This window comes from Hyaena hyaena, unplaced genomic scaffold (genome assembly GCF_003009895.1).
Source record: "Hyaena hyaena isolate Hyena2069 unplaced genomic scaffold, ASM300989v1 scaffold_62, whole genome shotgun sequence".
In the NCBI taxonomy this organism is placed as follows: Eukaryota; Metazoa; Chordata; class Mammalia; order Carnivora; family Hyaenidae; genus Hyaena; species Hyaena hyaena.
The window spans coordinates 3,936,662-3,951,134 of NW_024080694.1; the positions used below are offsets into that span (position 1 = coordinate 3,936,662).

Sequence of the window (14,473 nt, forward strand, 5' to 3'; positions counted from 1 at the left end):
GTGCTTAGGAACCACGTTGCTTTCCTGGTCTGTCCCAGTCCTTGTGCCAACTTCATTTTCTCGTTCTTCTGGGACTGAGTTATACACCTTTGGTTGCCGGTACAGTGCTAGGGAGAAGTCTGATTTTGTCTTTCCTGACACACAGACTGAATTCACTGATTCAGTGAATTGCCAGTTCCCAATCTTGTAATCTTGTCAAGAGTATTATACGATCATCACCATGAAGGTGGCCCTCCCTGACATCTGGCTGCATGCCTCACACCAGAGATTCATGTGGGTCACAGGGAAACTATTCCCAGTACCCCGTCCAGGAACTTAGAGGAGAGTTCTTTCCACAGTAACCACATAAGCTGGGTCAATCATTGACTCCAAATTCACTACCCATGGATTTAAGCCTAGACTAATTAACAATGTGAATTTCTATTTCTATGTTTACATTTTTAAAAAGTTCTTATCTTTATGAGAACTCAAGTGTGCAGGGGTACCCTGCTAGTGTCTGCTTACCAGCAAGAGAGTTTATTGGCTCGGGCAAGTGGGAGGGTCATGGGTGAAACTGGTTTTCACAATAACTGGAATCAGGGACTAGAAAGCTTTCAGTGTTTAGTCCACTCAATATCTATATGTTAGGGGTAAAAGCTTCTTGAATCTTGGTGCATTCTTACCTATGGAGGTGGTATCACAAGTTAATACTGTGGCCTTTCCCTGTCCTTCAGTTTGCAAGGAGGATGACTTATTTCTGATCATAAATTCTGGGAGAACCAATTTGGTGTTGTTCTCAGTTCAGCCTTTTCCATTTTTTTTGGTTCTCACTGAAGATTGCCCTTCTCTGTCCCTCTATGTCCTTGGGGAAAGGCCTGTGGTCTTCCAATACTGCCCAGGACTGAGTGGAAAAGTCTGCCTACCGCTAGGTTTTCCTATTACCTATTTCTTATATATTCCCACATATGGAATCCCCATTCTCCAGTAGTACCTGTTGTTAGTAATAAAAGTGGTATTTTGGCTGACCTTGGTCTCATCTCATCCAGCTCTCAAATCATATTGAAACTTTGTGGGGAAAGAAGTCTCATTTACCCAGCCCTCTTCAATCCCATTGTTATTCATTTATCTAGCAACCATTTATTGCATGATCATTACGTACCAGGCATAGGCCTCTTAGAGACACAGAGAAAAAAGATGGTTCTTGCTTTTGGTGGACTGTCAGTCTAGTGAGAGCTCTAGACTGTCAGTCTAGACTGATGAGTCTCCAGGGCCTTGCATGTTTGATAAATATTTGTGGAATGAAAGAAAGTGTGAAGATGCTGCATGTTAATGTGGTAAGTGTGCAGTGGATGCAGTGGTGTGTTTTGTAGATCTGCCTCCAGGACCTGGTCACTCTTTCCTCCTCCCTGGGAGTGCTGGCTGCTGGTGATTCTCAGCTGACACTCTCTCCAAGAATTGCCTGCTGTGAAATAAAGCAGCTTCCCTCAAGATCATATTCTGTCTCCAAGGGCAGCCCATGACTGGGCGATATAAGCCACAAAGGCTTGGTCCCCACATTTCAAAATGGGACAGATCTGAATGGCCAGCTCAGCTTCTCCCTCTGCCCGGTCCTGACTCCTTTAAGTGTTGATGCTGGGAGCGTACCCCAAAAAACTTCCTGTGTGTGAAGTTCCGTCTCAGTATCTGTTTCCAGGAACCTGATCGATACATAAAGACAAACTGTTGTGGGGGTCCAGCGGACACGCTTCCCATAGTTATGCTCTCAGTTTACACTGTCCCCTCCAGGGAAGCAGCCCAGCCAGAGATGGAGGCACAGACACCTGGATGAGGTATTGTGGAGGTTGTGGGGTTTACCACAGTGAGGAGGGAAGAGCAAGTGTATAGTCAGGGGTCTGGGGACACGGGGGAGGGCAGTGTGGCATGTGAGTGGGGATTCCTGGGTGGAGAAGACCAGAAGGTGCCAGAATGTCATGACTGACTCTTTGGAGGGCTGCCTGCATCTGACTGACTCGGGAAGGGTTTGTTCTAGCTCCCAGAGTTCCCTGATGTAACGGCTGGGCATGCCAGGCTGCAGAGAGAGGAGAGAGGAGCAGGTCCCTGCTGTGGTCAAGCATGAGTGGCCAAGACGAGCATCTGCTCCTTCTCCGGCAGGTGCCAGGGCACAGGGATGAGGCCAGTGAGGAGCAGGCGGCTCAGAGGGCAAGGGGGACAGGGAAGAGCAAATGCTGAAAAGGTGGCCAGAGCAAGGGATCAGGCAGAAGTAAAAGCCTCTGACTTTATTTTCTTGGTTATTGATGTAAAAAATCAGTCTGCCCCGCCCCGTCCCCTGGAGCTGCAAAGATGAAAAGCAAGTAGCTTTAGTTTTTCTAAATGGCGAAAGGTTTTGATCATGCTTATTGCTTCCACCTAATATAAGATTTGTGAAATTAGAATCCAATCCAAATAACGCTGCATATCTAATATATGCCAGGAGCTATGCTAAGCAGCCTGGCTTCATTTGCTAGTGATTATAATCAAAGAAGCAGTTCCTAAAATAATTAAATTTAATGAGAGAAGGATAAACAGAAAAGCCGTTCAGCTACCATTCTGTTGGTTGTTCTTACCTTGCTGTGGAAGTTAGCTAGGTTGGTCCTATAGCAGCGAGTACCTATTCATTTCATAAATTTATGAAACAAAATGTCATTGATGTCTTGGTGACAGATGCATGTCAGGTGCTGGATATATATGTGCCCAGTATAATAGAAAACAAGGAGATGAGGCTTTTAATAGCCAAAATAATTTGGTTCTGAATATTAATTCCTTTGGATTTGAACTTTTTAGAGTTAACTTTCAGGAAGACTTGATTTTTTTTAGGAGGATTTGATTTTTGAATGTGCATTTATTCTAAGAATTTGATAATGGGATATTGCTGGGTTATAATCATTCATCACGTGAGTGTCTTCATGTAATTCATTATTGGTGCATTATAAGGGTGTCATTTAATCTCATTGTTGAATCTTGGATATGTTGTGTTGGACAGCATGACTGCACATATTGTGATTTGGAAAATGAAACAGAGAGGGAATTTTTAGCTTTGGGTCTGGCGTTGATTGAATTTTGGTTCTGTTCTGATACATTTCAAAGCCTTCTGGAAGCGATGTGTAAACCACTCATCTGTGGTCCCAGGAGTGGCATTTGGTACTGAAGGTGCAGTCTCCTGTCATGGTGATCTCCTCTGGAGGGCCATAGCTACGCTGCAGTTGACCATCGACTTAATAGTGAAGCAGGCTGGAGGCGACTGGGTGGCTCAGTCAGTTAAGCGTCCCACTTCGGCTCAGGCCATGATTTCACGGTCTGTGAGTTTGAGCCCTGTGTGTTCGAGCCCTGTGTGTTCAAGCCCTGTGTGTTCAAGCCCTGTGAGTTTGAGCCCAGCATCAGCATTGGGTGCTGTGATGACAGCTCAGAGCCTGGAGCCTGTTTCTGATGCTTTGTCTCCCTCTCTCTCTGCCCCTCACCCGCTTGTGCTCTGTCTCTCTTGCTCTCAAAAAGAAATAAAACATAAAAAAAAATTTTTTTAAACAATGAATCCGGGTGAGTTGAGAGCAAAAAGCTAAAGAAAGGTAGGGAAGAACATTTTTTCCCAACTTCTTTTGTGTTTTGATTTCTGTTCTCTCTCTGCTGTGGAGGAGGTAGGGTGATTTATCTGGGAGCTGTGGGAAGAATGAACCGGACATGTCTGGATCATATTTACATTTCTTCCCCTTGGGAATGAGCTTCCCTCAGGGAGCAAGTATTCCTCCTAATTCTTCTGGGGGAAGGTTTGTCCTACCCACCCCAGCTGCCTGCATTAGGATAAATATGTCCACTTGGGTCACTCATATTTTTTTCTAACCTATTTCAGAAACTTCTGGAAGCAAAACCTAAAGTGTCCACCACTGGTGGACCCACCACTGGTCTCAGGAGCTCCCACAGGAAGAGCAGGTCCATTTGGCTCTCATAGGAAGCTCATCTTCCCATCTTTTTAGTAATAGAGGGAGTATCTTTTTTTTTTTTTTTTAATATTTTTATTTATTTCTAGGAGAGAGAGAGAGACAGCGTGAACAGGGGAGGGTCAGAGAGAGAGGGAGTCACAGACTGAAACAGGCTCCAGGCTCTGAGCTGGCAGTCAGCACATAGCCCGACGCGGGGCTCGAACCCACGAACCGAGAGATCATGACCTAAGCGAAAGTCGGACGCTTAACCGACTAAGCCACCCAGGCGCCCCTAGAGGGAGTATCTTGAACTCCCAGCTAGAACTCTTTATTTTCTAATTTAGAATTCAAATGTGTAAACATGGAGCTATTTATTGCTCACTCAAAATGTCAACAGTGGTAGAGGAAATTTGTGGGTATGTGGAACAAAAGCTCAGGCTCTTCATCTATATGCTGAATTTGAGTGTAGGGCGCCATTAACAAAGCGGAGGCAAATGAAACCAACTTTCCATCCTTCATGGTTCAGCCTGGTCTCATGTCCTGGTGTCCTGCAGTCCCTCTTCCCTGGATTCAGTTTGAGATTCTCCTCCTGTATGCTTCTATGTCCCTTTGTGCTTGCCTGTCTCACACAGTACCCACCACTGCAAGTTGAGAGGAGAGAGGGAGGGAAGGATGGGTAGAAAAAGCCAAAGACCATAGCATGGTTCTGAGAGAATTTGGCCAGGCCCGTGGAGGGCTGCTGAACCATAGTTGCTTATTAGAAGAACCCCACACTGCGGAGGAATGGGCTGGCTCTGGTACCCCCGCCATGCTCGGCCACTGGCTGGAAGTCCCTTTGGGTTTCACAGCATCCAAGGAGGGGAAACTGTTCTTTGCAGCAGGTTCTCCCAAAGGGGATCTGAGAGCTGAGTTGCCATGGCCGCTACAGGCTCTTTAAAGGTAGGGGCTGGTCTTGCTCTGTCCTTGGAGCTTAGACAACGGGTGGGTCTGGCACACAGGCAATTGATCAGTATTCGTTGAAACATTGTCAGGAATGGATTGTAGAGGGATTTGAGTTTGGTGGGCTCTTTGAATTAAGTTAGTAGGAAGTTGAAAATTATTAAAGATTTTAGAACAGAAGATCAGGGCTGTACTTACAGAAGAACGTAGAGTGCACTAAAATGAGACTCTTTTTTGCAATAGTATGGAGATGTGTCTGTTGGTAGGCAGAGAAAGGCAGGCACCTTCAGCAAAAGATTTTGGAGGTGATGTTTTTAGAACTTGGAAAATTCTTGGACTTGAGATATGGAAAACAACAAATTAAAGATGACAGTGAGTTTTCCAATTTCAGAGACTGGATGTATGGGAACAGAGGAGGAAGAGGAGCTAGAATTTCTGGGCTAAATGCTAAACTGGGTGTTAGATTAGCTGAGCTAGAGATGCTCTTAAACATGCAGGTGGTAATGTCATATTGGCAGTTAGGATCGCCTGCCTGAATCTTGGCAAAGAGGTCCAGGTTAGAGATATATATATTGAGAAAAAGAAGCAATGAGATTAAGGTAAAAATAGAGAATGGAGTTCAAGGATAAATTTAAATGGACCTGTTGCATATTTTGCAGGCAGCAGCTAGGCCATTTGTGCGTCCTTTTGTTGGTCTGAATAAACCAGACAAAATAATACCATTCACTTCTATTCCTCTGATTCTTTGGTGGGAGAGAGTGATTCCTCTTGTCTTTTTTTATTCTGAGACCATGAGCTTCCCCAGACTGTATTTCCGCCTTTGATACTCAGAGAACAAGCAGAGTGATTTACACAAAAATTGCGAGTTCTTGTAGGGTAGAGACCTCACTTACTTATCTGTTTGTCTAGAATGGTATCTGGACAACAAGAGGTGTTCACTTAAATTAATTTATTTAATTTGCATAACGTTTGATAATTTAATAAGTCCTGGAAGATACATTTAACACTTAATCCTCATAAGAATTCTGAGAACTATTATTACTCCATTTACGAATAGGACACTTTAGAGAAGTAACTTACTTGAAATCATCTGGTTATAGTATGAACCTGTATCAGTCAGAATAGGTTAAGTTATGCATAGTAACATATAATCCTAGAAATCTTAGTAGCTTAACAACATAAAAATTTATTTCTTACTTCTGTAAAATCCACTCTAGTTCTGGGAAACTTGCTGGAGAAGCTCTTCTCCGTGTGATGGCTCAGAATTTCAGGCTTTATCAAATATATCAACACTGTTTTTAGAGTTGCTGCAGAAGAGAAAAGAAAACAGAATCATGCACTGGTTCTTGAATGCTTTCATCAGGTAACGAATCACATTTGTTCCACCCATATTTCATTGGTCAAAGAAGTCACGTGGCCTCGTCTAACTTTAAGGGAGAAGGCAAGGGTGATGACCTCCCCAATGTTCTGGGAAGGAGAAATGGAAACATAGGTGAGCAGCTCTATTTTCTACCACAAAAGCAGAATTAGCAGTTTATATTCCTTCCTTCATTCTTTTTATGTTTATTTATTTTTGAGAGAGAGAGAGAGAGAGAGAGAGAACATGAGTGAGTGGGGAAGGGTCAGAGAGAGAAGGAGAGAGCATTTCAAGTAGGCATCTTCCTGTCAGCGCAGAGGGCTCCTGACATGGGGCTCAATCTCATGAACTGTGAGATAATAACCTGAGCCGAGATCTAGAGTCAGTTGCTTAACAGACCTAGCCACCCAGGTGCCCCTTGAGCTTAGATTTCTGATTTCAACGGCAGGGCACATTTTACTCTTTGTTTCAATTTTTTTTTAAAAAGACAGTTTCACACCCAATGTGGGGCTGGAACTCATGATCCCAGGATCAAGAGTCACCCGCTCCACTGACTGAGCCAGCCAGATGCGCCGCTTTGACTCATTTTAATTTTTACTAAGTACATACAGAAAGCTTTCCACATTTATGCCAGTTTCTAATGTTTAACTTACCTTGAAAAACAATTATGCTCTCTATCCTTTTCTTCTATTTTCTCTTGCCATAGGCCTGACTTCTGTCTCTTAACATTGAGTCTTAGAGTATAAAGATTCAAAGGGACTCAAGATATCAGAGACAGACCAATTCCTTTCTTAAGGTTATATATGAGGTTTAAATATGTATAATGATATTTGAGTAATGGACCTAGAAATGCTAGATCTTGCCAGTTCAATTACTCCTCTTCGCTGTGAGGTTCTGAAGATAAGAAATATCTGAATGACATGACCTTGTTATTAAGTGGGACCATGACTCCTGCAAAGCGCTGTTGGAGCTCACACATTAGGCTTTGACCTGTGGGGTTTCCCACGTCAGAACGACTTCAGATCTATATGTTGGCATCTTACTTCACTATGTCCACTCTTATTGGACCAGGAACATGGTCAGCATGCTAATGGGAAAAGAGGAACAATATAACTGGGACTCATAACCAGGACAGACAGTGGGGGGACTTTGGGATTAAGTGAGCGAGACAGACAGACAGATGTACAATGTATTTACACACAGGGAACCCCTCATCTACTAAGTGTGGCCCAGAAAAGTCTGAGGGCTTGACCCACCAGGTCACTCCTCCTGGAGAAGAAGTGTTGCTCTGGCTGCTGAAAGCCTCTCCTCTGATCACCCATATTTTACTTATAAGGAAATGGAGACCCCTAGGCATTTAGGGTTCGTGGCTACTTAGAAGTTGAGCTGCTTCGACTCCAGCTCAGGATGACTTCCCCCTTGCTCACAACTTTGGAAGGACCCTGAAGCAAAATAGACTTCAGGGTCTTTACAGAGCAATGCTGAGCTTTTATCATATGCCAGGCCCAAGTGCTAAGGTTATTTTATTTAACCTCACAGCATTATGGGATAGGAGCTTTGAATACCCTTTTTTTCACAGATGAAGAGTATAAGGTCCTCAGGGCAGGGAATTTTTGATGGGGGGAGGGGATAATTTCTTTTGTCTGTATCCCTAGTTCCCAGATCAGTAGTAGGTATGTATTAAGTGCCCAGTATGTACTTGTTGAATGAACAAGCTCAAGATCATTGTGCTACGTGAGTGAAGGAGCCAGCACAGGAACTAAGGCAGTCTGATTTTGACTCTCCTGTTATAACATGACCTTCTGTACACATCTGCCGTTATGAGTTACAGTGTGATAGTGTTTGCTGGTTATTGTATTGCTGGTTATTGTTTCGTTGTCTCCTCCCCCCACATTATGAGTAGCTTGAGAGAAAGGGATGACGCCCCATTCTTCCTGCACTAACCCACCCTCCACTGCTGGGTAAACGGCAGGAGCAAATTATGAGCTTATTGGTTGCTTGGCTGGCTTCACACCCCAGAGGGTGGTGGGAAAGGCAGCCTAAGTTTCTGGAGGCTGGTCTTAACTTTCCCAGGCGGTTCCATCTCCCCACAGCCAGTGTTCCACTAGGGGGACCCCAAAGCAAAGGAAAAACCTCTCCTGCCCTCCAAAGATAATGCAACCCAGCCCACAGCCCTCAGGCCGGGGCAACGCTGGCTCCGCCAACCTCAGAGCTCACATGCCCACATGGCTCTGGTTCTGCTCTGGCCTTGCCTGATGCAGCTTTTACCGTCAGGGCTTGGGGAGCGAGTCCCACTACTGTGGGGCCAGGACTGCTAGTTCCTGGGACTCTGGTTGTTCCTGCGATGCTGACGTGCAGGCTTGTCCTAGGAGCAGAAGCCCTAGGGAAGCCCCAAATACAGATCTAGTAAATAAAGGATACTTCATCTTCTGCTCCCTTGTCTCCCTCTCTAAAATCAGGGGCCCCTAACCACTTTGATAGTTCAGTGTGAGGCCGTTCAAAGCTTGGCACTTTCTTTTCTATGGCAGCGGGAACTGGAGACGTGGATCTCACTAAGGCAGCCTGACTTGTTGAGACAGATAGAATGATCTATTTTGACAAAGCGTCTTAGAGGGATGGATGTATTTGTGAAAGGTTGGACAGTTTCATTTATTATTATTTCTCAACTCTGTGCTGTGGGACATTTTTTCTTTTTATGAACAGCTTGCAAATATGCTACCAGCATTTGGGAAAATTCTCAGTTATATGTTTTCTGTAATAAAATCTGATTTTTGTCTATATTTCTTTTCTATGATCTCTAAATCGTTTGATTCACTTATTGTAGAGTTTTTATTTCTTTTAAGATAGGATCTTTTCCTTGAGGAAAGGTCTATAGTATTCTAGGACTTAAAGAATTTTTAGAAATGCTGGCATAGATCCAAAATGGCACAGGCATAGAAGGGGTTTCTGGACTCTTTGCACTAAAGATGGGGCACATGAGATGAAGGGGCATGAAAGCCAGGTGGGGCCAAATCATTTCACAGACCTTCAGCTCGAGAGGAATCTTTAGAGATTTTTCTCATTTAGAACTCATATTTGACAGACGACAGAACTGAGGTCCAGAGGGGCAAATGACTTGCCTTGTCACAGAGCTGATTAATAACAAAGCTCCAAAGGCATCTGGTCATCACTTTTCAATATCCCAAAGACTTCTGGTGTGAACTGAAGGTGAAAGTATTTTTTTCCCCATGGCCTTTCATTTTATAGTAGTCTGCCAAGGAAGTGTCTGGAATAAAGGAGGTAAAGCAGAGAGAGAAGAGACAGAGGGTTTTGACCATTGTGTGATAAAGATGTTCTGGTGACTCAGTGCCCTGTGACCCACAGATGATGCAAAGGGGAAAATGATGATTAGTACTGTCCAGGAGAACACAAAAGGCCCAAGAAAACAAAACAAAACAAAACAAACCAACCTCTAGAAGGTTGTGTCCAAGGACAGGAGGCACACTCAACAAATTTGGCTTAATAATCATGTAATGAAACTGCTTGGTAGTAGACACTATGGAATATTCTAGAAAATACCACCTAGCATCATCTATCTCCTTTACATCCTCTAAGCACTTTCCCGCATACCCTCTCCTCATTTGACACTTCCTGTATCAGCCAGAGTTCCTGGTGATTCTGGTTCACCTGGGCATTGAGAGGACTTTTTTACAAAGGGGCAAGTGGTGTCCCACCATGACAGGACCCAGAGCTACTCTGGGATAAGACAAAAGGTATGAAAGGGCTCTGCCTTTGTTCTGCCTTGTCTTGCACTGTTTCCAGTAGATTACTTTGCTTAGGCTCCTCGTTTCAGACTGAGAGTGTCTGATTGGCCGAGCCTGGAGCTCACGCACACTCCTTGACTAGGGGAATATTGGGGCATCTTGATGTGGGTCATTCAAGGCTGTATCCAAAGCAAAATCTGAATAACTCTTGACAGAATAAAGGGGAACTAATGAATGTTCCCTGTAAATGAAATGATTACCTCCATGGCGTAAATGAGAAAGCTGAGGCCCAGAGAGGTGAAGTGACTTGCCCAAGGTCACACAGCTATATAGAGCAGAGCAAAGTTACATCTCCAGAACCTATTCTTTCTACCAAAAGGAGTGGGTGAAGTTTGTATTTAATGCAGTCCTTTCTCCTTTCTTACTGCTCAGGTCACCCTGGTTCTTACCCCTCCTCCAAAGGGGTCTCATCAATGGACCATGAAGTCGATGCTTTTACTCCCCTTCACTCTGGGCCCCCCAAATTTCCTGGTGCCCACGTGATAAATGGAGGAGCACTTCACGCTGTGTGCTAATGGAGGGAACCACACCCAGTGGGCCCACTGACATTGTGAAAGCTCTCACTTCTTGTTCCCCGCTGTGGATCTGGGGCTTACTGTTGTTGGAGGGGAGCTCAAGGAACTGAGGAAGTCACCTATGCAGGTTTCGCCGAGATGAGGTCTGCCTATGAGTGGGGCCTGGCCACAGATTCATGGCCCCATCGCAATACCGCTGTTTAGAAGTGAGGGAACCTTTAGGGACAATGGTTCCAAAATACATGGTTCTCTGTTGTCTACAGAAAAAAGCCCACATTCCCTTGCTTAGCTGTATGGTGCACCACTCCTGAGGCCTGGGGTGCTGGTTACAGAAGGACTGAGTCTCTGGGAACAGTGGGAAAGAATTACATGTTCCACTAGTCGGCTGGGCGTGGAGAATGGAGAGGGGTGGCATGTATGAGGTGGGTGTGATGTTCACACCCTTAGTGAACCCTCACTGAAGCCCTTAGCGCTCTTTCCCCAACCTCCCATTCCCTTCCTCTGTGATACTCTCCCTACCCTTTGGTGCTATGGTGTGAAAAGGGAAATCAGCTGAACTGTGTCTTCAAGGAAAATTGCACGTAGAGGCTCAATGTGTAGAATAAACAAAAGGCCGAGATGAAGGGGGAGGGGGCTTCAGAGACTACTAGGGCTCTGAGGGTGTGCTTGGAATCCCCTGGAACCATGCCTCTACCCACAATCCACTTTCCGCTCTTCCTGGGACATACCCCACACTTGCCCCCTGCCTGCTTTCTCCCTCCCTGTTCCCTAACCTGGAATGACATCCGGCCAGTTCTTTAAGATCTCAGGGGTCACCTCCACCCTAAAACCTTCCCTAATGCCTTCTAGCTGGATAGGTTCTCTCTGAAAGCCAAAGCATTGTTCTCGAACTTCTCTCATGGATTTTATGGTTGCTCATTTGAATACAGGTTCCCCCGATATGTTATAGGTGCCTCTGGGTAGTTCCCTGTGTGACGGGTAATCTGAGGTCTGTGCAGTCAATTTTGGTAAAAAAAAAAAAAAAAAAAAAAAGCTAGCATTGTAATGCATGGATATTGTTTATTTTTAGAGCCTTTGCAAACTCTTTGTAATTTTTTCTTCCTCCTACATCCACCTACGCTTAACCTTTCTGGACATCTTTTTGTTTTTTTTTTTTTGTTGTTTTTTGTTTTTGTAACATTGGGGTAGTGGTATTACTGGCTCCATGGAGTTCCTGTGATAAATTAATGTAATTTATGCTAAATGCTTATTACAGCACCTGGCACAGAGTATGTGCCTGGTGAATGTTAGTTATTACGATTATTGTAATTATTATTACCTCAACACCATCAGGATAACAACACTTCTCCACCTTGGTATCGCGCCCGGGTTCCTTCCCGAGGGGTGGCCTGCATTTGCTTGTCACTGAGACTGAGAAAGAAGTGAACCTCTTGACTCTTGGCTGGGAGTCTGGGTGGATGAAGTGAGAATTAGTCATGGCCTCATTCACAATCTGAGAACATTCACACTTGTCACACCTGCTTGGAGAGGCTTGGATTCAATCAGCAAATTTCGCATTTCTCAGCCCTGGTCTGGGCTCTGGGAAGAGCTCCACTTCGAAAGTCTTGAAAAGGCCTCTTCGCAGTGGCTCAGTGACTTCATTCAGGAACTGGCCCCTCTGGGAGGGGAGGGGGAGCTCTAGTGAAAGGCAGGAGAGGGCTGCGTCAGCTGCAGCCTTGTCTCCTCAGGCGAGGTTCTCTCAGGGCGCCTGTTCTTGTCTGTTCCCAGTGTGTGCCTTTAAACCCAAGCTGCAAAAGAGTGTCCTTTTGCTAAAGAGACCAAGAATCTTTCAGGAAACTGCTCCCTGGAGGGGACATGCTGGGATGCCAGATCCTTGGCTGAAGTCATTAAGTGAATTTATAACTTGATCTGCTGTAATGGAAGTGACCATCCTTTTTTTTCTTCCTTAATGTTTATTTATTTTTGAGAGAGAGAGAGAGCGAGAGAGCACATAAGCAAGTGGGGGAGGGACAGAGAAAGAGGGAGACTAGAGGATCCAAAGCAGGCTCCACACTGACAGCAGAGAGCCTGATGTGGGGCTTGAACCCATGAACCGTGAGATCATGACCTGAGCTGAAGTTGGATGCTTAACTGACTGAGCCACCCAGGCGCCCCCAGGAAGCATCCATCTTGATGGGAGGGCTTTGGCCTTGGGTTTTGGAAGTACTTTGTTTCTCCTTTGTCCTACCTATTAGCCTTCACAACTGCTGGTCAGCCTGCATTTCCTAAATTTGCCACGTTCTTTCTCACCTTTCGGTCTCTGCCTAGAAAATGTGCCACTTCTCCTTCTGCCATATACCTGTAGGCTTCTTCCCCTCAGAAGTCTCTCATGACCCCAAAGGCTTTTGCATATTCTTTTCCTTTGACACCACGTACCTGTCTACATCATGATTCTCTTTTTTTTTTAACAGTTTATTGTCAAATTAGTTTCCACATAACACCCAGTGCTCATCCCCAAAAGTGCCCTCCTCCATGCCCATCCCCCCTCCCCCCTACATCCATCAGTTCTCAGTTTTTGTCAGCATTCAAGAGTCTCTCATGGTTTGCCTCTCTTCCTCTCCCCCACCATTTCCGCCCTTCTTCTCCCCCTTGTTCCTCCGTCAAGTTCCTCCTAATCCTCCTATACGTGCAAACATATGATATTTAAAAATATGGAACGCTTCACGAATTTGCGTGTCATCCTTGCGCAGGGGCCATGCTAATCTTCTCTGTATCGTTCCAATTTTAGTATATGTGTTGCCGAAGTGAGCACCGGCCTTCCTTTTTTAATCCCGAGCACGCACTTCCTCAGCAGAGGCCCCTGGTCTTGCCCCAGGTGAATGGGCATGAAAGAAAATAACATGCATTTAAATACACGCACCAAGCTCCTACTGGGCTCTGCNTTCTCTGCCTGACTTATTTCGCTCAGCATAACACCCTCAAGGTCCATCCATGTTGCTACACATGGCCAGATTTCATTGTTTCTCATTGCCATACATCATGATTCTCCTAACTCTGGGCATCACAGCCTGTTTCCTGACCTGTCTCTCTTGCTGTAACGTGGGCTGCGTGCCCACCCCCCCAGGAACTGCGTTATTTGTTCATGGCTGTAACTCTGGGGATCTGGCCGAAAAAAAAAAAAGCACAAATGAATGAATGAAAACAATGAATAGATAAGTGAATGAATACAGGAATCAACCATAAATGATTATTTCTGTTGATCTGTGCCAAGCATGCGGAGGTGAGGCGTGACAGAGAACATACTTTCAAATACTGTTCCCTGGTAGCGCCCTTTGAGTGAAGAAATTCTGTGCCACATCTCAATTTCTGGAACAGGTAAAAGCAGGACTTTTCTGCCTATAGGAGAAGTGAAACTCTATGGTCTCTTCCCCAACTTTGGGGGTGGGGCTTAGGCTCCCTGGGCAGAGTTTGAAAGCCATTGCCCCTAAAAGGATAATGCTGTTTTGAAAAGAACTGAGTGGAGGGGCCACAATCCAGCCGGGGGCCCGATTTCCTTATTAGTTGGGGCTCATGGCACTTATTATGCATATAGGCTGGGCCAGTCCTATGCTAAGGGCTCTGCTGATACCAAGTTTTCATCCTCATAATAATCTTATGTGGTATTTTCTATGCTTACTTCTATTTTAGAGAGGAGAAAGCTGAAGCATAGAGTTAAGTAACATGTCTGGGTCCCATGACTACTGAGCAGCTGGGTCAGGAATCAAACTCATATTATCAGTCTCTAGGGGCTGAGCCCTGAGCATGCAGCCACTGCACAAAACAGCAGAGGTGCCTGTAAGGACACCCGCTGTCCACCGAGTGTGGCTGCTGCTGGGCACTGTGCTAAGCCGTTCATAAGCATTAGCTCATTCGATCCTTACTGGAGCCCTATGGGACATCACTGCCATGGTA

At 45.1% G+C, this 14,473-nt stretch overlaps 1 non-coding gene across 1 annotated transcript; it reads right to left on the minus strand.

Annotated features, from left to right (window-relative positions):
* Positions 1-13,227: 13,227 nt before the first annotated feature.
* On the minus strand, positions 13,228-13,334 carry LOC120231789. The gene has a single exon (XR_005528423.1). It is a non-coding gene; the product is annotated as a U6 spliceosomal RNA (small nuclear RNA).
* Between the last annotated feature and the right edge of the window lie 1,139 nt (positions 13,335-14,473).